At 45.4% G+C, this 23,780-nt stretch overlaps 1 protein-coding gene across 25 annotated transcripts in view; it reads left to right on the forward strand.

Annotated features, from left to right (window-relative positions):
• Positions 1–23,780, forward strand: part of CBLN4 (cerebellin 4 precursor) — a gene marked incomplete at its 5' end in the record, with an annotated part of 575,839 nt that overhangs the window by 246,594 nt on the left and 305,465 nt on the right. The gene's annotated exons all lie outside the window — the stretch shown is intronic.

Below are 23,780 nucleotides of genomic sequence, written 5' to 3' on the forward strand. Positions count from 1 at the left end.
GATTTGCGTGATACTGCCAAAGAATTGTGTGCTGTGTTGCTGTACTGGTTTCACTTGTTTTTATTGCTTTGGAATTAGTTTTTTTGGTTTTCTTAGGGTAACTGCTGGCTTTGTGTCTTCTCTACAAATAGGGTAACGGCTTGTCTGCAAATTTACTCTATGAGGCCAGCATCAGGACTTCCCTTTAAAAAAAAAATGCTTCATAGTTGTATTTTAATTCTATATGTGAAAGAGTCATATTTTCCAAATTATATTTTCTAATAGGAAGAGTAGATCATAAATCTAACAAGGAAAAAGTTGCGTACCCGAATTCTAAGTGCTCAATCCTCAAACCTCCGCAAAACAGCTCTCCTCCACGGGAAATCTTACACTTTATTTCTCACTTTAATTAACGTGATTGATAATAACCACTTTTTAAGAACCTAAGGGATTTTTTTTCCCTTAGACATGACCACTTTATTAACTGGAGATGGGATGCCCTTGTTTTTAATTATACCTATTTTTCAAACCTCCTGTTGTGTTTGAAGTATCATCTGGTTTTGCCTTAACTCCTTAAATTGTATAGATTTATCTGTTTAGTTAATACGAAATCCAAATAGCCCAAGCTAAACTTAGTGCAATATCTTATTTTGTCTTTTGTATAGGTCATATGAATTCATAAAATTATTTATGTCTCTGTTATAGAATAAAGGTTAATATATGTTAGTTGAATTGTTTTGTCCTTTCGGATTTGGAAATATATGTTTTACATGATTTATTCTCTCTCTCTCACCAACCCTTCCTCTCTCCCTTCCTCGCTCCTGTCCTTCCTACCTTTCTCTCATTTCTTTGTCTTGGAGTTGAAGAAAAGCTTTCTGAATTTTTAGAGAATGTACTCTGAATTGGCATAGGAAATCTTTACTATATGTTTAATTTGTCCAGATCCAGTGAGCTTGGCAAAAGAGGATCAATGAATTTAGGAAACTCTCCTTTCAGAAGGACTTACTGTTAGGAAGTTAAGTTTTAAAAGCTCCCCTAAAGCATCATGAAGGACTCAGGGAAAGAATGAGTGGTGATGCGTATAAAGACCAATATATTCAAACTAAAGACTTTGGGGAAAAGTTCTCCCCTTTTCTCAACATTAAAGGACAAACAGAAGATGGCCCATTTCTTTTCAGAAGGAACTATAATTATAGATGTCTCATGTGGAGATTTCCATGCTCAACTTCCTGGTTGGTTGTCAATTAAAACAATTTTGGGAGCCCCCCTTTTGCAGTTGGTGGCATCGAGGAAGCTGTTGCAGGATTCTGTGGGAGGAAACATGCAGGCAGGTCTTCCAGTATACCGGTGATTAATCACCAAGTCAAAATATTCATTCATCACAGGAAAACTCTCTGCTCCAAGAAAACGAAACTGAAGGAAATAAGGAGCTTAAACATAGGACCTCCCCGATTCCAAGTGCTTTTGGGGGTTCCTGGTGATCCCGGATTCTGTTATAACAGCCTGATTATCTAGTTAAAATTTTGTTTTAATTCTTTCTTTTCTTTGTTTTTTTTTGGACTTAAGGCTGTTTTCCCCATTCTTTTTGGTTTCTAGAAACCTGGATAGCTGAATGTCTTCTTCTGGTTTTTAGTTTTTTAGCAAGTTACTGTTTTGATTCTTAGAATAAACAGCTTCAACCAACATTGCTTAAATTATCTTATAATGTGTTACATGCTTTGTTACATACTGAGTTTATAGAAGTGGTTACATCTGCCCTTTTTAGACCCCCCTAGACAGCAAACACAGCCAGAATCTTCATAAGGAGCAACAGAGGTCGCAAAGTGTGGTTCTACTTCGCCTTCTGACCGAGGGCACTGGGCTTTACCAATCTACCTTTACCATCTAAACCATCTGTCTCCAGAACGATGGTAATCCATGGGTCCCCCAATCGGTTGACCTAATGACCAGAGAGAAGTAATGAAAACAAGGAGAGGTGACAGCATGTGATAGCTGTTCACATTCAGAGCTGTGGAGCTCAAGTTGAATTCTTGTGGTTTTCTTTGGTAGGGAGGGACGTGGGGTTTCAGAAGTTGGTTTCTAAATAGGTTATTCCGTCCCCTGTAACACAGGCCTACCTTTAATCTGGGTTTCAAATGGCATAGAATCAAAAAAAAATTTTTTTTTTTGTGGCTTTTGGTCTTCTCTGACCTTTCTCGGAAAACAAATTCTCTGTGAATTTGATCCTGAAGTTCTGTGTCATCTTCTCAAACTAAGAAGATGTGTAAGAATCACCAGAGGAATCTTGATAAAATGTCGATTCTGGTGCAGTAGGTCTGGAATGGGACCCGAGCGTGTGCATTTTTTTTTGGCGGTACGCGGGCCTCTCACTGTTGTGGTCTCTCCCGTTGTGGAGCACAGGCTCCGGATGCGCAGGCTCAGCGACCATGGCTCACGGGCCCAGCCGCTCCGCGGCATGTGGGATCTTCCTGGATGGGGGCACGAACCCGCATCCCCTGCATCGGCAGGCGGACTCTCAACCACTGCGCCACCAGGGAAGCCCCATGTGCATTTTTAACAAGTCCCCAGATGGGGTCAGTGTTGCTGGCCTGGGTATCACACTTGGAATGGAGAGACCTACCATCACACAGTGTGGCCTGTGGACCAGTAGTGTCCATATCATGGGGGCTCGTTAGAAACCCAGGTGGGGTTTAGACTCACCCCAGACCTACCGAGTCAGAATCTATATCTTTAACAAGATCTTCTGCCCCTCCCGTCCCCATGGTTCTCAGGCACAGTACAGTTTACGAAGCTCTGTCTTCAAGTAAAACCCACAGACCACCTGCATCAGAATCACCTGCTAGGCTTCCGACAATTCCCCAGGTGATTCTTACCACCTCAGTACATCCCGGGGTGTACTGATTCCCCAGGTGATTCTTACCACCTCAGTACATCCCGGGGCAGGGCGTTTTCTCTGCCGTGACCCCGGAGTCCAAGTACTCTCATTATCCTCCCTATTTTAAACTCGGGGAGCCCAAGGCAGTGAGCACGAGGCCTTCATGCAGGTAAGCACGAGACTCTCGCTCTGTGATGAGAAAAGGCTGGAAGGAGTGTTTCCGTTTTGTGCAGAGGAAGGGCTACAGGAAGACCTCACCTCCAGGAAAGACGTGAGAGACCGGTGTGAAGACGAAGGTAGGTCACCCGCAGAAAGTGGCGCCTTGTGAAGAAAGAAAACCCTTAGTGACAGTCCTTATTTTGTCAGCATTTGTTCTGAAATAAAGATGTAGTTGCATCTTGCTTTTCTTTGTGACTGAAGTGATCCTTCTCCAGGGATTATAGGGTCTCTGTCTAAGTATACTTGGCATTTGGCTTCAGAAGACATTGTTCAACTTAATAAAGTGTGTGTGTGTGTGTGTGTGTGTGTGTGTGTGTGTGTGTGAGAGAGAGAGAGAGAGAGAGAGAGAGAGAGAGAGAGAGAGAGAGAGAGAGAGAGGGAATGAGAATGGGAGAATATATTCAGAAGGATCCATGATGCCAGCGATTTCCAGTGGACCAGAAAGTACGTTTAAAATTCATTCAAGGGCAGAAGGCTTTCTCAAAAATTTTTAGGTCCAATTGGTGATATTTATAATGAGAAAATATATTGTCATAGGTACTGAACTAAGGAAGTCTTTATTTCCCATGGAGTTACCTTGAGAACATAAATTTTGACCCTCTGGCTTTCCAGGAACTGGAAATTCTGACGGAACCTCAGAGGGCATCAGTCTGCTAGTTCCCTGGGAGGATGAGGAACTCTGACAAATAACTGTTGTGGCTGAGAGTGAAGGGTAGAGAAATGGACTTTGTGTCTCTCCCGTTGGTTTTTTTCTGTTGTTGGGGTTTTTTGGTTGTTGTTTGCTTGTTTTGGTTTGTTGTGTTGTCGTGTTTCAGCTTGGATGTCAAGGTACAATCAATAAAGGGAAGAAAGGGCAGGGAAATTAATACAGGCTGAGTCGCTATTTTCACATTTTTACTTTTTTTTCTTCAGGACAGGAGGAAAACATGGTTTAAAATGACCTGTCCATTCAGTGGTTTTCTTTCCTAGCCTTCCAGAGAGAAGGGAGTTAAACAAGCAAGAGCAGGCCTGGGGCCCATTTCCGGGGGCGGGGGAGTGCACTGACCAAGCATTCAGGGAGGCTGAAGATCGTTAAGTTGGAAGCAGGTTCTGGTGGGTGTGGAGATAGCTGTCCCACCAGTGAGGATAGGGCTTTATCATCCTGGTTAGGGCGTTGCCACCCAGGAAAGAGGGCTGTTACCATTGGCCAAGGAATTTAAGGAATGCGTCTCCACTGAATACTCAGGTCAGAAAATACCTCTAGCCCCCCCCCCCCCCCGCCCCGCCCCCCGAGTGCTACAACAAAAGTTTTTCTGTATTTTATACTCTGTAGCCCACTGTTTGGACTGGACAGTTATCCTGTTTAGCCAACAGCAATGGCCGATCCGCGTGATTCCACTCTCAGGATGGGGTTAGGGGGATTTGATCATGTTCCGTGTTTGACACAAATGGACCCAGCTTCTTTTGTCAGTTGTGTACGGCTGTTTTCTTCTCAGTTCCTTTGCTATTTGGAAACACATATGCATTCATGAGTGCTTCATTTAAAATAGCTTGGCATTCACTTCGAGTGTGAACATTTTTTTAACACTCAGTGAAAAGGTGTCATGCTTTTTGCTCCCCACATAAAAAAAAACGGAGCAACTCCAGGCATAAGAAGCATTTGGTCAAAGAGGTAATGTACAAGGATAAAAACAAATTCAACCAAAACCTGAGAAAAAGCGAATGATAAAATTTCACTGCTCTCTGACATGACAGTCAAATGGAAAGGAGTAAAATCGATCCTGGTTTCTGTTCAAGTGTTGTGCTTTTCCTTCTCTCTCTCTCTCAGTGTTGAGCCCAGTTCTCTACAGGTAAAATGATGCTGTTTCATACACAAAGATTTCAACTCCCCTTCATTAGTGTGACTTCTTGAACCACGAGCAGTGTCGGAAAGTGTGCTAGGTTCTGCCCTTCCGTTTCTTGGCTAGCCTGATTGGAGGAGTAATGCTGCTGGAATAGTCTGGTAACTTCTCTCGGGGGAGAGGAACAGCCCACGTTTCAGTAATTCAAGGAAGCTGTTTCTGGGCCTGGAAGGAAGCCATTTCCAGGCTTGGAAGGAAGCCACGTCCAGCTCTCTCTCCTCGGGACAGGAGGCCTCTGGAGGCTTCAAGATTTAGGAACAACTTCAGAAGCACCTGGGGCTGGTCTCTGGGGAGCTGGGACTTTGCAATATTTTATAAGTATCCATAAAGGGGACTATGGAATCTATAAGAGCCATTAAAAAGTCCTAGTTTGCAAGATTGCCTTTTCTCTGATTGAATTGGTTGTTTAAAAACTAAAGAAAAAAATACCAAGTCCTCCTTTACTACCAGAAGTTGGCACAATGCCATGGTTGAGGTTGGCAAGGATCACAAAGTCATCCATGATTTTCTGAGAGTGAGAGGCCAGGTTTGTTAGGAAGGAAATAAGTCAGGAGCCTTCTCTTGGGGTTTGGGCACATCCATTTTTTACTGAATAAACCATCACACACTTACTGTGCCCCTACTGCGTGCCCCATGTTCTGTAAACTTTACCATTCCTACAAGTTGCAAACCTCTTTGTGAATGCTGCTTCACTTTCTGGGTGGAAGTCCTGCAATCTGGAAAGCAGAGTGTGGTGTTAGTGTTTACTGAGCCCAACAGTCTGGGAGTTTTGAAACAGTAGCCTGCTGTAAGTGACCTCCTCGTTGCTTTCACCATAATGTTCTTTCAAGGTCAAGCCTTGTTAAAATGATGAATGATACAGGGCTGCCATGTCCAGTTGTGAAGGTTGTACACTGCACTATTCCAGGGGTGTGCCATGTCTGTCATAGACATCATAGAATTATGTGTTTATTTCTGCAATTTTCTAGCGGAAAGCAGTAAACAGTATTCTGACAAGCATATTATGACAACCTTCTGATGGAAGTATCTTTAGTAAACATTCCTTTTCCTACTTTGCACAAAAGTGCCTCAAAGGTTAGTGGTAGCCTGAAGAGAAGAGACAGGCTTGCGTTCCTAAGTCCTGCCTATCATGTCTTGTTTCTAAAGAATGTCTTTGGTTATGAGAAGATGGGGCATGAGGCCTGCGAACTACTGGGTCTGTGTTAGATGGTTCAGCGCCCTTCAACACTCACCTGTTTAGAGCTCAGGTGTCTGGTCCGATTCAGTCTGTGAAACGTCCCCATTAACCCTGGAGCTGAAAGGTGGAGGAAACTTTCTCCCTGAGAGTCAGCCTGCTTCTTGTGAACCAGTAAACACGGCTCCTGAAAAGCTTCACAGGTTGAACATAAATCTATACATTTATGTTTTCAAGGAAGACAATTCTTTAAAAATCTTCTGTAACTCAACTGTATTTCTGCCTCTAAGACCCCCCCGCCCCCCCTGACACACACACACACACATTTGGACTGGCTGGTAGGGAATTTCTCCTCGGTTTTCTTTTCGCCAGGCCCCCGCCACGCATCCGGATGGTAGTTCTGAGGTCTGATGAATTGTGGGTGGGGATAGCCTCCTCGGTCACGGGTTCACGTCGATTATGGCTGAGGTGCTGAAAGTCCTACAGGCGATCTGCTTTCTGCTGCACATTTCTCTCGAGGAAATGAGTAAAAAGCAAGCTACCTGCTTGAAAGGCGGGGGAGGGAAGGGCTGAGCAGGAACATTTCACTTTGTCCAAATAGTCTCCCCCTTCACGGGCTCATGGCCACCCAAGCAGCTGCGTGCCGGTGCAGGCGGTCCCAGCCGTGTTTCAGGTGACTGTGCACCTGTGTCCCTGACTTCCTGACCCATTTCTAAGCTTTGAGACTCACGGCCATGCTTCCTGCCATGTGCACGCCCATCTAGTCTTCCTGCTGAGTCTGGGCTCCCAGAACTGACCTGATGAGGGGTTAAGTCACCTTGGAGAAGCTGCCTTTCCAAAACCAGTTCCTACAGTGCATCCGAAAGGACTTCCTCATAGTCCAAAGGGAACCTAATTTCTGGAAGAATCTGGCTCATGCTAGGCTGGGGAGAATTAGCTTTGTCTTCCCCAGCGGATGTTCGGTCTCTGTCACTTGGATGAAGCTGCCGGGAGGGCTAGACTTTCCAGGACCTGCTTCCAGCATATTCATGAGCAGTTGTGCTGCCCTGTGGCTTTGAAGTTTCTTGGAAAGTGGGGTGAAGGATCCCCCGCTTCACCCCCATGTGACCTTGGGCAAATGGGTGGTCCTATCTGCCTTGCCTATGAAGGGGGGTTCAGCACGCTCTTCAGTTGTTCTTGAACTTCCCTGTGCACAAGAACCCCCTGGGATGCGTGTTTAAGATGTTATAATATCGTCCCCCATCCCCAGGATTTCTGGTTCCGTAAGCCTTGCGGAGAACCCAGGAAATCTGCATTGTTGACCAGCATCACAGGGGATTCTGATGCTGGTTGTTTCTGTACTGCCTGTTATTTATTATTTAAATAAAAACGCACACTGAGGCTTTACAAACAATAAAGTGCTGCGCTAATGTGAAGAAGATTGTTCCTGATACTATGATTAGGAATGACCATCCTTGCATTGTCTGTTGTCTTTTCCATGCAGCCACTAAGTTTGAGCCAAATAGATGAGTCTCAGAGTGTGAGGTTGCTCTTTAAATTCCCCACCTGAAAAGTCAAATCTGTTGGAATAATTTTCCTGATGGTTTATTTTTTCCTCCTTCTGTTTTCTGAATTATCAAATCAACGCATGTTTGCTTAAAAAAATTACAAACGATGCTGCCGTGTGTAGGGTGAAAAAAGAAGGATCATTCTCATTCTCCCTGCCAACTCCACAAGCATCTCTGACTTACAGGGACCCATATGATGGGCACTGGAGCCCACACATCTGTTCTGTTTTTCAGTTTCTCCCGGTGACTCGAATAATCAGCTAGATATTAGAGATGCTCTGGAGTGACTTTTCAAATATTGCCATTATTCAGTCCCAAACAAGAAGTTGACTTTAACCCATCTTTCTATTTAAAATTCATGAAAATATCTGCCCCCAATTCCAGATAGGATTCATTAAAAACTCGTCACAGTGCTGTCAACAGAAGCCTCTTGGTGCTGATGCAGTTCCTGATGTGCGGGGACCCGGGAGGGCTGCTTACTTCTGCAGCTTCGGGAGAGCAGCCAGACGCCTTTCTCCCCAGCACCTCTCCGGGTGTGAGTGACAGGAAAGAGGGGCGTCTTGTTAACAGTTCCCAGCCTTCAGCCCCGGAGAACAGACTGAATGGAGATCCTGAGAGAGAGCGCCCAACCTCTCGGCTTCCTACACAGTGGAAACTCGTGTTGAATACGTACAGGCCTTAAACTGCTCTGAGGGTAGGCAGGAAGGCTGCTCCGGGGTGCCAGTGGGTAATGCTGGCAATATGCAGCACTGCCGACTGTGAGGGTGAGTGTCACGGGGCTTCTCCTGGCATGATTCTGGAGATACCTTCTGTGCAACAGACAAAATGAGGCAAACCTCTTGACAGGCAGAGTCCTGCTGTCTCCTGCAGGTTACACTGTCCTACTTTGCTGCCTGTGTGAAGCCTTGAGCTCTGCAAAGCTGTGGCTGAAGAATCGAGATGCTCGGAGAACCCAAAAAAGCATTGAGAACAGCCAAGCCGATCGACTCTTTCTGCAACACTTTCTCATCACAAAAGGAATGCCCACTCCTAGTAGTGAAGTTCAGAGGATTCAGAGAAGCAACAGCAACAAAAATTCTAGACCCAATCTTGCCACCCAGAGATAGTCCCCATTAATATTGTAGATGTGTGTGTGTGTGTGTGTGTGTGTCTGTGTCTGTGTGTGCATTTTTTTTTTTTTTTTTTTTTGCGGTACGCGGGCCTCTCACTGTTGTGGCCTCTCCCATTGCGGAGCACAGGCTCCGGACACACAGGCTCAGCGGCCATGGCTCACGGGCCCAGACGCTCCGCGGCATGTGGGATCCTCCCGGACCGGGGCACGAACCCTGTCCCCTGCATCGGCAGGCGGACTCTCAACCACTGCTCCACCAGGGAAGCCCTGTGTGTGCATTTTTTAAATTTTACTTTCTAAATTTTATTTTTTTTTATTGACGTATAGTTGATTTACAATGCATTCCTTTTTTTACAAACAAAATTGGTCATTGTCTTCTTTGGGAAAATCTATTCATCTCCTCTGCCCATTTTTTAATTGGGGTGTTTGTTTTTTTGTTGTTGAGTTGTACGAGTTCTTTATGTATTTTGGACATTAACCCTTATCAGATATGTGATTTGCAAATATCTTCTAAATGCTATATGATTTCACTCATGTATGAAATAGAAAAAACAAAACAAACAAACAAATACAGGAACATACCAAACCAAACAGAAACAAATGGGTAGGTAAAGAGAGCAGAGTAGTGGTTACCAAAGGGGAAGGGAGGGATTGTGTAAAATGGGTAAAGGAGATCAACTGTATGGTGATGGACACTAAATTTTTGGCGGTGAGCCTGCTATAGGGCATACAGAAGTAGAAATATTATGTACATGTGAAGCTTATGTAATGTTACAAACCATGTTGGAAACTCAATAAGAATAAATTTTAAAAAATTTAAAAACTGTATCTTTTTGGTCTGTAACTTTCTCTTTCTTAGTGTATTAACATATTTCCATTCTTTTTAGTGTAACTTTGCATTTTTTTGTTATTTTGAGGCAATAAAAACTTACAAAATTTGCACATACAGGACTGAATTCTTTCTTCCTGAACTATTTGAGGGTAAGTGTGTCCCCTTACCCACAGATACTTTAGTACGTATTTCTTACAAAAGAGGAAATTCTTCTACATAGCTATGGTACAACCATAAAAATCAGGAAATCAGCTAATAATTCTCAGATTCTGTTGACGTTTCACCAGTTGCCCCAACAGTGTCCCTTATAGTGAACGGATCTAGGTCAAAGTTACATGTTGCATTCTGTTGTCATGTTCCTTCAGACTCCTTTAGTTTAGGACATTGCCTCAGTTTGTGGCTGACTCTTGTGACCTGCACACTTTTGAGAACGACAGTCCAGTGTTTTATTTTGTAGCATGTCCCTCACTTTGGCTTTGTCTGATGTCTCCTCATGATTGGATCAGGTTAAGCATCTTCACTAGAGATATCCCAGAAGTGAAGTTGCCTTGCATCCTAGCAGTTAACACATGATTTAACTTTGTCCCATCACTGATAATGTTCCCTCTGATTGTTAGATTATGGTGGGGTCTACCAGGTTTGTCCACTGTAGTTACTCTTTTCCCCATTGGAATTGAGAGGTATTTTATAGGGAGGAATTTTGAGACTGTGTAAATATCCCATTTATCACTGGACTGTTCGTCTGCCTGTCTGTCTGTTTGTACCTGTATGGACTCCTGGTTTCCTACTTTAGTCATTGGGTTATAATCCACCACTATCATTATTAACTTAAATGCTCAAACTGTCCTTAGTGTGGTCAGAGGGAGCCCTTTCTGTTTGGCTTCATTTTTTTAAAAAACATATTTCTGTCATTCTTTGAGCACATGCTTACATAAAAAGATGTTTCAGCGTCTTGTACTTTTTCTTCCGCAGCACAGGAAACAGCCCTTTCTCCAAAGCTCTGGTTTCTTTTAGTGGATATTGGTACTTAGAAGCCAAAATCTGGGAGCTAGGTTTGCTCATTGCTGGTGTTTCTGTTCCTAAACATTCTCAGTGGACAAACTGGGGAATGTATGTAGGTACAACACACACACGAATCTATCCATCTGTCCATTCATGTATCTATCAAAATCTATGAGTTTCTTCCAATAACCTCTAATTCCAGTCCAACAACACAAGTTCACTTTGATTTTCTCCATTTCCATATTTGTACCTTACTTCTCGGAAAGTGAAAAACCGGGCTCACATCATTCTTAATTTACTTACTGATCAGTCCCCCTGTACAGAACTGATTTTGGTTTCTACCATTTTGCCTCTCCCCCTGCGTGGATGCCCTCCTTACCTCCCTGGGGATCCAACATCTCATGCTGCGCTTCCCTCCCCACCTCCCCACACCACTGTGGAAGCCTTCCTCACCCCACCTGGACGCCACACCTGGCATGGGGTCACTTCCGCATTTGAACTCTCTCCTCACCCACTTGGGCTTCAACAACTCAAGGCAGGTTACCCACCCATATGGATGCTTTCCTCACCCTGCTTGGGCATCAATAGTGCACTGGCCCATTACACACACACACACACACACACACACACATCTATCTTATATATATGCTTCACAACATTTTTCATTGCATGGTTTATTTATCTACTGACTTACATTTTCTCTTGCCTTTCTCTTTTGAAGGTAACTACCATCACTGAGTGACTTTCTCTTGTCACTGCAACTAGGGACTCAAGAAATATCCATTGATTGACATACGTGAAAGCCATTTGCCCGCCTCCACAGTCATGCTCCTGTCATCAGGTGGCCATTGAGAATGAGGTTGACCATTTAGCATTTGCCGTAGATTTCTTTCTTGTGGCAGTCATTCTTGCTGCCCACAACATATTTCTGGTTCTTCCCCCTTCCAGGCACGTGGGCGGGCCATATGAGAAGTCTGTGGCTAAATGACACGCCAGTAAATTGAGAGCAGAAGTGATGTGTGTCACTTCCATGAAGACACTTTCAAAACCCATGTGCAAACTGCTTTCTTCCCATCTCTTTCCTTTGGTGAACGTGGAAGAACAGACTGAAATACCTTCATTATTCTGAGATCTCAGTCATGATAAACAGAGGCTCCCTGCTGACCTGGGCATGTAGTGAGAGAACAAAATAAACACCTTGTAGATTAAGTTTTGTTGTCACTGTTCCATGCCCCAGACTATCCCGACGAAACATTGCTTAGATGGAACAAAATAGATTATGACATCTTACTTCGTGTTAACACTTCACTTCGGCTTTTGCAAGAAATAGTTTGCAGACGAGAAGAGCAGAATTTGGATTGTGACTTTTGTAGGACAGAGAAGCAAAAGAGCAAGTGTGAACTGACCCCCAATTTTCTTCAGGCACGAAAGTCATTTTAACTAGGCGATGTCATAAAACCCTACAAAATATACACTAGAGACCTGCTCAGTGAAGACAGGTAATGGACTGAATGACCTGCCAAGCCTCTCGTTTCCTCCTCTAATTTCTGTGATTATCAACATGATGAAGTACAGCCAGTTCATTAAAATCTCTCTTTGAAGGCTGACACAAGGCTCCTCACATGTCTGTGTCTCTCTCTGTGTCTGAGTGATAAATGCCTAAATCATCCTTCACAAGGCCTAGCTCAGAGGCCAAGCCGTCACACCTCACACTGGGGGCTTGTTTGGCCAGCCCTCTGGCTTTGAATCTCGTCTTCTCAGAGTTCTTTAATGTATTTACTTTTTATGTGCCAGACATTTAAAGGACCTGTAGGGGACAGGTGGACACGACCAGGCCTGTCTGATGGTAGGGATGCCTGCTTTAGTAGGGGTGGGGCAGGAAACTTGTGGCTGGATGAGAAACTGCCCCAGGACTGCTCCCTGGGCAGCTGGACAGTGCCGTAATGTTCTGTCTTTGAGTATCATACCTTTTCTCCAAAATGAAAGATTCCCATTTTCTAATCAATGATTTTCCTCAAGCGTTTTCATCCAACATCTCAGGCAAACTCAGTCAGCAGGGCTGGGTCTTCACGCTTCCCATAGGCTCAGGCATGTATGAGGGGCAGAAATAGCAGAAGCCTGCTTATCAGCTTCGATGTGGTCTTGTTAACATTCAGACTCCTACCCGTTCGGTCTCGGGTTGGGCCTGAGATTCCACATCACTAATACGGTCCACTAACTGATACAGATGTTGCTGATTCTTGGACCACACTTTGAGTATAAAAGAAATCAGAGGAGATAGTCCCTGCTCTGATGGAGGCCACCATCTTGCAAAGGAGACAAAGAAGAGCCGGAAGATTGGAAATAGACCTGCATACGTGGAAACAGAAATGGAAGTAAACGCTGTTCTAGGCATTTTTACACACTCTCCTAGGTATCACATTTTAAGTAGGGCTTCTCTAACAGTGACATCCCAGCTTGGGTTCTCAGGAAGCGGATGCTGGGACAGTTTGGGGTGTAAAGTATTTATGAGAGATCAACATACAGAAAGGAAGGGAGGGGAAGCAGGAGTGGGCAGAAGGAAAAGAAACTGAGATGCAGGCCATTGAAGCTTGGGTTACCCCAGTGGGGAGCTCTGGAGCTATTACCCTCAGAGTGCCCAGCACTGGGCCAAGTGACTAGGCCCTCTACACACTCATGCTACCTGCCCAGATGCGAGGAAGGGTGTGGCCTCCAGCAAGGCCAGGCAGGCCCCGAAGGCATCGGCAGCTGGACTCCGACGCTGACGCATCCCTGCAGCTGAACGGCAAACACTTCCTGAAGGAAGGGTCTGCATGGTGCATTTCTGTATCCACCACGTGAGAACTGGAAGAGTTCAGGCAGGAGGCTTCCCCCGTGATTAGAAACCGAAATATCTGGTGGGTAGCCTTGTGTGGCTGCTTACAGCTGATGAAGATAGTGATTGATAAATCAGTTTCCAAAGTGGGATTTTCCCACAAGACATGGCTCCTCAATCGTGTAGACTTTGGGGGGGATGAAGGCTTCCATTTATTGGTAGTGAGTAGAGGAGGGACCCAGGCAGGCAGACCACTTGGAGAATGAGGCCTCCACCTCTGGGGGATTAATCTGACTGAAGAGGCAGCGGCCATCATTATGGCTGTAGCGTCTTAGCTAGGGAAGACTAGTGGCCTAAATAAAATCCAGAAAAATAAGTGTGTATGTAACGTCTTCACAGAAAGGTAATCCAGAGATTATTGATCGTGGTTTTCTGGAGTTTCTTAGAACTTTAGCCAGATAGCATAAACCTAGTTAGTGGTAACCAGTGATTCATTTTGTGCGATTCAACTTCTGTGGGTCCGTTGTTCAGAATTGCTCAGTGAGATGAGAAGGGAAAGGGTTTCCTTTGGAATTTTTTTTTTTTTGTGGCCATTCTGTGTGACATTTGGGATCTCAGTTCCCCAACCAGGGATTGAACCCACGCCCCCGGCATTGGAAGCATGGAATCTTAACCACTGGACCGCCAGGGAAGTCCCTCCTTTGGACTTTTTTTTTTTTTTTTGCGGTATGCGTGCCTCTCACTGTTGTGGCCTCTCCCATTGCAGAGAACAGGCTCCGGACGCGCAGGCCCAGCAGCCGTGGCTCACGGGCCCAGGCGCTCCGCGGCATGTGGGATCTTCCCGGACCGGGGCACGAACCCATGTCCCCTGCATCGGCAGGCGGACTGTCAACCACTGCGCCACCAGGGAAGCCCCCCTCCTTTGGACTTTTAATGCTGGTTGATAGAGCTGTCCACAGAGTGGAGATCAAGCACCTCACGTTAGGCTACTTATCAACTGACATGGGGGTGATGAACACTTCAGAAGGATCTTAATTTCCAGGTGTATTAGTCACCTATTGCCACATAACAAATTACCCCAAAATTTTTAGGCTTAAAACAACACGTGTTTTCTTATCTGACGGTTTCTGCAGGTCAGGAATCTGAGCGCAGCCCTCCTGGCTCGGAGTCTCTCAAGGGGGCAATCATATGTCAGCTAAGTCCGAGGTCTCATATGAAGGCTTCACCGGAGAAGAACCTGCTTCTAAGCTCACTCATGTGGTTGTTGGAAGGATTCATTTCCTTGCGGGCTGGTGGACTAAAAGCCTCAGTTCATTACTGGCAGTTGGCTTTAGTTCTCTGCCATGTGGGCCTTGCCAACAAGGAAGCTTGCTTCATCAAAGTGCAGGCTGAGATGGCAGTGGAGAGACAGGCCAGCAAGATGAGAGTCACAGTGTTTTACAGTCTGAAATGACACCCCATCTTTTTTGCCACATTCTGCTCATTAAAAGCAAGATCTGTAGATCCAGTCTGCCCTTAACAAATGAGATTACACAAGAGAATACCTGTAGGTGGGGATTATTGGAGGATATTAATAAAGAAAAAGATAATTGATTCATGCAGGAAAAAAGCTAATAAAAGGAGAGATTTTAGGAAACTGTCTTACATTCCAGGTGAACCATCAAAAGAGAATTCTGATGAATTCAAGGATGTTGGTAACTGACATAATAAAAGTGGTCCTGAGGGTTAACCAGTTCTGAGACTCCAGGTCAACAACAAAGGCATCCTTACCCTTTGGGGATGCTGAGTTTGAACATTAAAACTTAAAGGTTTCCTATTGATAACATGTCATTTAATTTACCAGAACCTCACTCAAGGATGGAACTCGGGATGTTGGGAAGAAATATTTTGATAAGCCATTGGCACCAGGGGTTAAACTCAGGGTAGTCAGTGGCTTGTAACCTGCCGTTGGGTCCTTGCTTCTGCAGGTTATTTTGTTTTGATGAAGGCTAGAATGCAGGTTTGGGTGCAGAGAGGAATTGCTCAGTGTCACACCGTGGAGGGAAGTGAGTGCAGTTGCTTGCTGGCAGGGAGAACCACCTGAAGAGGGGCTTTGCTGTGGAGAAGGGGGATTGGGGAGAAGAGTCATTCCAAATGTCTCTGCTTTATAAAATCATCAGGAAAATTCTGTTATTCACCAGTGCTTTGTGGAAAAGGAATCCTATGGGGGATGTAAAGAAGAGGATGAGAGGGAAGCTTCTGAGCAATGTTGGATGTTCATAAGATGGAAAGTAGGGGAAATTGAGTGTTTTGCCTCCTATGTTTTCATCTGCCCTTTCATTCAACAAATATATAATGTTATTCACCAACCCGCTGAGTGCTGGGGGTGCAGAGATGGACAAGACCAATATCGTTGAGTTAACAAAAGTATGAATAGACTAAAGGACATGAAGAAAACGTCTCCGGATTCTCTGATAAGTCATGAGCAGAGGAAGACGCGTATCGCTGGGGAAGATATCATTAAGGATCCGTGTGTGTGTGTGTGTGTGTGTGTGTGTGTGTGTGTGTGTGTGTGTATTTGTGTGTATACCTGTGTGCATATAAGTAACTGCAAGAGTTATTTGTGCTGGAAAAGGCTTGACCAAGCACCTGAAGTGGCCTATTCTGAAGCCGTAGTTTGGGGGCCCAAGATGAACCCATACAAATGGGTGAGGGCTGTGGAAGGTGCCTTCGGATGTACCCCGTCCTCTGCCCAGAATTCGTGGGTGTTGTTTCCTGGACCTCAGCTGGCAAGTGAGGTAATGAGATGCCTCAGTTCACGCTGCCTCAAGTGTTTGTGCAACCCAGCATTGACTTTCCGCCCCCCTTCTCCAGAAGACCGAAGTCATACATTTTTAATTGGAGTTTTCAGCCAGAGAACAAACTGGCTTGCTGCCCAACTTATGGGTGAAGATGTCGAGAGAGAAACCTTCACCTTCTGTCCTGCTGGCAGCAAATGCAAACAAACGTCTTTTCTCCCTCTCTCAGCTGCTTTCTCTCCTCCACGGGCCGACTCTATTTAAAGCACTGACTCCTTCCCGGATTTGAAGACAAGGGGTAGAAATAGTCAGGCATAGCCTTTGTGTTTCTCTGTCAATTTAGGCTGGGACTGCGGGTAGAACTTCCTGTTTTCCTCTCCTCTACTTCCCAGCTCCTTTCCCCGGCAAATTGAGCTTAAAAGTCTGTTGTTCTTATTCGGTGTATGTGTATGTGTGTGTGTGTGTGTGTCTGTGTGTATGTGTGTGTGTGTGTGTTGGGGGGTGTTAAGGCTCCCCCAAAGCAATAAGCATCATTTAAAACCATAGTTGGCAACCTCTACAATACCCCCATAGGGACAATCTTTATTTGCTTCAGTTTGGTAATTCAATTGTGATAGGTAATGTTGTGCAGTCATAGCAAAAGAGAGAGAAGAAAAAAAAAAACAAAAAGGGGGGAGGAAAAAAGCCTGCCAGCAGCTGTCATCTATCTTGTGAAAAGTAAAAAGTGCTTACCCGCGTCCAGATAGTAAATCCTACCTGCTTTATTAAATAAGTGTAGTATTTCACTCAGGGAAGGAGCCTTTGGAATATCTGGAAAATCTTGCAGGCTTTGAAATGGAATAAAGATTGATTTATGTGGAGGTTCTCTTGTATGTTTTTCTTTCCCCTGACACAAAGAATGGTAACCGAGACACAAGATTCATTTTAAAAGACCAAGAGAAAGAGTTGGGTATTGGGCATTTGGACGTTTTATTTTTCTTTCTTTAAAAAAGAAGGATCATAGGGTTTATTGGAGAACCAGAAGTGTGTATGGTTTGGGCATTGCGACGTATATCAAGTGTCTGGCTGGAGGCTGTCACATAGTAGGTGTTCAGAATGGTAGCTTTTGTGTAATTAAGGATTTGCATCCATGTTTTTTTTTTTTTTTTGCATCCATGGTTTTGACTTTGTTTTGTTTTGTGCCTTGCCTTGAACCAAAGGTAATTTAAGTCTGCCCTATTGGTCAGGATCATTTCAACTGCAAATGATAGAAACCCCAAATCAAACTGGTCTAATTAAAAAAAAAAAGTTGGCTCAAGAACTGAAAAGTTCATAGCGTAACGGCATCAGGTATGGCTGGATCCAGGTTCTTAAATAGTAGTAATGGGATTCTTTCTCCATCTCTTGGCTCTAATTGAGTATTATCAGCTTGATCCTAGTAGGCCTCTCTCTTGTGGTGGCCCCAAACAATTTCAGGCATCCATCTTTGCACCTTCACTGGTTCATCCCCTGCAGGGAAAGAGAGCTTCTCCTTTAAGGAGCACCCACAAAGTTTAGGGATTCACTTTAGTTGGATTAGCTGTGCTCATGAACACAGCTTGAACAAATCGTTATGGCTAGTGGGATAGGATGATGTTGACTGGCACAGTTTCCCTCCTCCCAGCTAGAGGGGGGAGTCAGCCCTGCCTAACTTCATGGACTGAGAGTGAGGGAGGGGGGCTGCCCAAGGAAAATGGGGTGTGATTACCCCAAAAGGGAGATGAAAGCAATAGAGATCAACTTCGGTGGCTGAAATAAGTTCTGGGAACTTAACTTCATCTGTCCCCTTCTTTTGCCACTTTCCACCTTTTCTTTGCTGTTTCTCTTTCTTCGTTTATTTAATAACTATTTGAAGGCTTTCCATATATCAGTTCCCATATTTGCACCAGAAATACAACAGACTATTTCAGAAACTGACCTTCCCTCAGTGATTTTATAACTGCATACATGTTAAGTGAATGCTTGTTATACCCACACTTTCACCCCTTTGGGCTGAGCCCAATATTAGGCACAGGTGGAAGAGAGGAAGGGAGAAAAGAATGACTTAAACTTTGCCTCTTGGAAAGGAAATAATGAACATGTAATTTTTTTTCTGGCCGCACTGCGTGGCATGCGGGATCTCAGTTCCTGACCAAGGACCGGACCTGCGTCCCCTGCGCTGGAAGTGTGGAGTCTTAACCACTGGACCTCCAGGGAAGTCCCAATAATCTTGCAGTTAAGAACACTGATGCGCCTGCTGCATATCAGACCTTGTGCTAAGCACATGGTGCGTGTTCGTTTTAATTACCACATAGTCCTATGGAGTGGGCACTATTACTGTGCCCATTTCTCAGATGAGGAAGCTGAGGCACACAGAGTGTGAGTTACTTGTACAACTTTACCCAGCTGGTAAGTAATAGTCCGGGATTCCAACTACCCCAACCACCACCCTGTACTATTTTTATGTTGGGGTCACATTATGTGGCCTCAATGTTACAGCACTGAGTGATATGTCATCCCTTCCAAAGTGTGGGACACTGATCCCCACAGAGAAGACCAAGGCCAACATAGGCCAGGCAGGTGACATGTAGATGGGAGGAAGAGGCTGGACACCAGAAAAGCAGGGATCTCTTAGCCTCTATCATTTTCTCCCCCCACCCCCGCCCCGCCGCTAGAGGCATGGCCACAGAGAAATATTTCTCACTGTAATAAAAACAGCAGAACAAGCACCACGATAAATGGAAGTGGACCTTTAACTTTGGCTAGTGATGGAGAGATATTAAGGAGTGCTGTAGACTGGGGCAAACTTGGCCTTCATGCCGTCTCAGTGGAGCAGCTGCCATGTAGGAAGGTGAGATTTCTATTGTCAGAGCATCTGACTTTTTTTTGAGAAATATTAAAAATATGGATTTATTTTTTGATGAAACCCCTTGATTTGTAAATGTTGGTATCTAATTCAAAAAATTCCAAAACTCTTGTGGGACAAATGAAACCTGCCTGTGAGGCTGCCATCTTGAGATTTCTGGACCAGAAACTTCTTAAAGATAGAGTTCTATAACCACATAAATTAGGGACACCATAGGTGCTGCACCTACCCTTGCAGGTTTATAAAATGCACTAGCAACTGCAATGATTTGAGGTGTCCTGAATAAACACACCTTCGATTTGATGTAACTTTGCATTGCTTAAACATTCTAAACCACAGATGCCTCCCTGGCCTCACTGCACCTCTTCAGCATCCTAGGGACTTGTGTTGTCTGGACCAGTGTCTATTGGTGGCCCCATGTCAGGCTCCAGAGAGGGCACCATTCAGACATGGCCTCCTCTTCCCCAAGTATGATTCCCCCATCCTGCTAGATATCAAGGGATTTCTTTGGTCTTGCAGTTGTCCTGAGGGCATTTGGGGGCCATGGCCCCGTGGAGTCCTGACACTCATTTGACACGTGCTCTGGCTACAGTGTTTTCAGCAGACAGGGCACAGTGTCTCCTGATTGGACAGTCAGCTGGTCCCCGCTGGCGGTGTGATGAGAGCCGCCTCTCGTGGGCTGGTGGCTGCCCAGATCCCATAGCTTCTCTCCATCAGCTTCTTCAGCATTTCCTGGGTGGTGGCTCCACCCTTTGACCTGGCATTCTGGCTTCCTCAGCCTCTTCTTTTGGCGTCTCTCTGCTTGCATCACCCCCTTTATCCCTCCACATGAAAGAGCCCCGCCTCTCAGGACTAGAGGCAAGCGGCCAGGTGCTTAGGGCACATGCGTAAGGAGGCTCTCATTCCCAGAGCTGACATGGGGCTTGCACGGCACGAGAGGGAGCTCCTCTTTCAGTTCTCACCCTGCGCACCTCTCTCGCCTCAGCTCCCGGACCCTGTGTCTTTCTTTCCTCTCATAATGGCACTGCAGAGCCCATCAGGAAGGGCTTTGACTACCCATTAAACCTGGACTTCTAATCATTAACAATAAATAGAAAATACCCTAGTCTGATATGTCTCTTCCCTTCAGTTTTCATTCTGTCCCGGAGAAGGAAAGCACTGTGGGCTAAAATTCTTTACTGCGGTTAAAAAACAGATAAAAATTTTCTTTAAATCAAAACATGTGCATTTATATCCTCCTATACTTGCGTTGTAAGTCACTGTTGAAATGGTCGAAAACATAGGATTTGGAGTCACATGCTTGATTGGAATCCCAGCTCAGCCAGTTACTGGCAACATGACTTTGACAAATTAATTGAACCCCCTGACTGTCGGTTTCTCGGTCCGACTGGCTATATTTACTTCATAGAGTTGTCGAGGGGGTCAAATTGAATTCGGTGACGTTCACAGAGCATGGCCGGTAATACAGTCCCTTGAACACAAAGTACCAATAAACAGTCTTTCGACGCAACATGTGTTTGCTGTGAATCCACACATGGCAGGCTTTGCTCTACGCTCTAGAATCACAATTGATGCAAGTGTACATCCAGTCCCCGCCCTGGAGCTGCCCACCGTCTGGTGGGGGGAGAAGAGGGATTAAACGAGCAAGAATAGAGGTGATTAAGTGTCCTGTAAGGGGAAATACTAATGTCCAGGTGGTATAAGGTGGGATCTCCCATCAAGCCTGGGGAGTTGGGGACAGTTTCATGTTTAATCGGATTCTTAAGGTCTCAGCCAGGAGAAGGGGGATGGGAGGAGAAAGATGGGAGGAGGGAATGGTCCAGGCAGAGGGGAGAGGCTGTGATGAGAATCCATGAAACAGTCCTTGTTGGTTTTTGCCACTTGAACCTGTAGCGATGTTTCTTTTTAGTTTCACTTTAAATAAAACTGCTAATCACAGGTGATTTCCAAGTATATCTTCTATTAGGGCCTTTTCAGTGGCACTATTTGACGTGAGGTTTTAGAGAAATGGAGTGACATTAGCATATCTGAGAGAAATTCCTTTGGGAGAGAGTTTGGAAAAGTCATTAATATAACAGAGAGGAAGTAAAAGGCATCACTGAGCAAGTTCCAATTTCAGATCCCCATTTCTCCTAGCATTATTTTGACCTTTCTCTTCTATTTATTTAAAAAAAATTAAATTTTCGACTGAATTCAGTCCTTCACAATGGGGAACTCTATTATTGCTGACCTGAGTCAAAGCATAATTCAGTCTTCGGTCCCTTGTTCTCTGCAAGTTGATGTGATAGAAATGCAGAGCCTGCTTCTGCAGCTTCTGTAGATACTCCAAAGATATGCCCCCATGAGCTCCCAAACACCCCAACTCCAAACTGGAATAGTCAGTTAGTAATTGGTGATTCTCCCCACTTTGAAATAACAATAATGGTATTAACAAGAACCAGCATTTATTGAGTCGATAACCTGCTCTTTGCTTCCAGTCTCTTCTAATCCATTCTCCACTTAGTATGGGGTAAGCTTGACAACAACCCACCTTTACTTCCATGATCTCCCCGCTTAAAACTCTTCAATGGCACCCTATTGCTCTTGGGGCCAAGAATAAATTCTTTAATATGGCACGACAGCCTCCTGAAGACAGCTTTCCTGCGTCATCTTACACTAATCGCTGTGTCCTAGCCACACTTGCCCTCTTTTTGGTCCTAAAATGGGACATGCTCCCGTCTGCCTCAGGGCCTTTGCACATACAATTCCCCTCACTTAGGGTGACCAACTGTCTCAGTTTGCCAGGAGTGAAGGGCTTCCCGTGCTGTGAGATTTCCAGTGCTAAAACCAGGGAAGTCTGGACAAAGCAGGATACATTGACCTCCCTACCCGCAAGGAGAACTCTTTCTTCTGTGTTCCCATCTCTCTTCACTCCAGTTAACTCCTGCTCTTCTTTGAGCTCCCAGCTCAAGTGTCACTTCCTCCAGGAAGCCTTTCCTGACTACTTGGGCTAGATTGGAATATGCAGCCTATCAGAACACTATTATTTTCCTCCAAAGCATTTATTTGAGTTTTTCATCTCATGGTCACACAAATAACTTGTAAAACTAAACTGTGTCTTCTCTGACAAGGGAGAGCTCCAGGAGGATTGGGACAGTCTGAACGGTCCATAACAGTGAGCAAATACAACAGCACAGTGCTTAGTACATGCTTGGTGCTCAATTAGTACAAGTACAGTGAATGGGCCCCTGTTGTGAGCTGGATGCAATGCTGTATACGTTACATAAATTATTTTAATCCCATTTCATCCCTATGGGATAGATTCATCATTCCCATATTGTCGATGTGGGAGGTGAGGCTTAGTGACGTTAATGATGTTTTTATGGTCACCCAGTGGGAAAGTGGTAGACCCTGGATTTGAACCATGCACTCTGACTCCAGAGCCTGAAGGACGCTTAACAAAAAGCCGCGTGGTTAATGTTGTAATAACGGCCTTGCTTACGTACTTTATGGTGCTGCTGTCTACATTTATGAATGTGTGGGCGTGTGCGCGTGAGTGCAGCACTCCAGCCGCAGCCGCTTCTGGCTTCCTTGCAGGCCCATCGGTGACCTGCCTGGGACCCTGCCCGGGAGGAGCGTTTTGGAAATTACCTCTACTGACCGTGGCTGATGCTGCGTAGGCCAGTGTAGACAAGCCAGCGCACTGTCAAAGGTCCCAAGTTGGGCTTCCCTGGTGGCGCAGTGGTTGAGAGTCTGCCTGCCGATGCAGGGGACACGGGTTCGTGCCCCGGTCCGGGAAGATCCCACGTGCCGTGGAGTGGCTGGGCCTGTGAGCCGTGGCCGCTGAGCCTGCGCGTCTGGAGCCTGTGCTCTTCAACGGGAGAGGCCACAGCAGTGAGAGGCCAGCGTACCGCAAAAAAAAAAAAAAAGGTCCCAAGTGGGGGAAGCTCATCTTTTGGGCTCCCTGCTGGTGGACAGCCTTGCCTGGCATTCACCAGCAAACCGTCCATAAGTCTGATGCCAGGTCAGTTAGATGAGCAACAGTGGGACATGACTGTCAGAAGGATCTTAGTTCACTTGTTCCTTCATTCACACAACAGATACTTACTGAGGACCTACTACATGCAGGACGAGGGCTACGGAAATGATAGAAACAAATGAAAATCCCTGCCCTCGTGAAGCTTCTATTCAAGTGGGCTGATGTGGACAGTAAAGAATAAAATGTTTATCTGAGGCCAAGTGCTATGGAAGTGGGAGGGCGGGGGAAGGGGTAGGTTGTGCTGAGTGTCTGGATGGGTGTCTGTGTGTACAGCTTTAATCCATGTGATCAAGGAAGGCCTCTCTGAGAAGATAAGGCATGAGCAAAGGCTTGAAGGAGGTCAGGGAGGGAACCACCTGGGTATTTGGCGGATGAGCTCCCCAGGCAGAGGGAACGGCGAGTGAAAAGACCCTGAGGTGGGGTTAGAAAGACTGAAGACCAGTAAAGAGACAGTGTGGGCGGAGTGGAGAAAGTAGGGCTGGGGTGGGGATAGCAGGAGGTGCAGAGGAGAAGCACCGTCGTGGGTGTGGAGGACCGGCCCACCTGACACCTTGCCGGACATTGTCACAATTTTGACCCCTCCTCTGAGGCAGGTGGGAGCTAGGGGTGAATTGGGGGGCAGAGGAGAGATTTGATCAGGTACACTTTGAAAGAAGTTGATGGTGAGTCTGCGCAGCGGGGCTCGTTA

The sequence above is a fragment of the Stenella coeruleoalba genome, assembly GCF_951394435.1.
Source record: "Stenella coeruleoalba genome assembly, chromosome: 15".
NCBI lineage: Eukaryota > Metazoa > Chordata > Mammalia > Artiodactyla > Delphinidae > Stenella > Stenella coeruleoalba.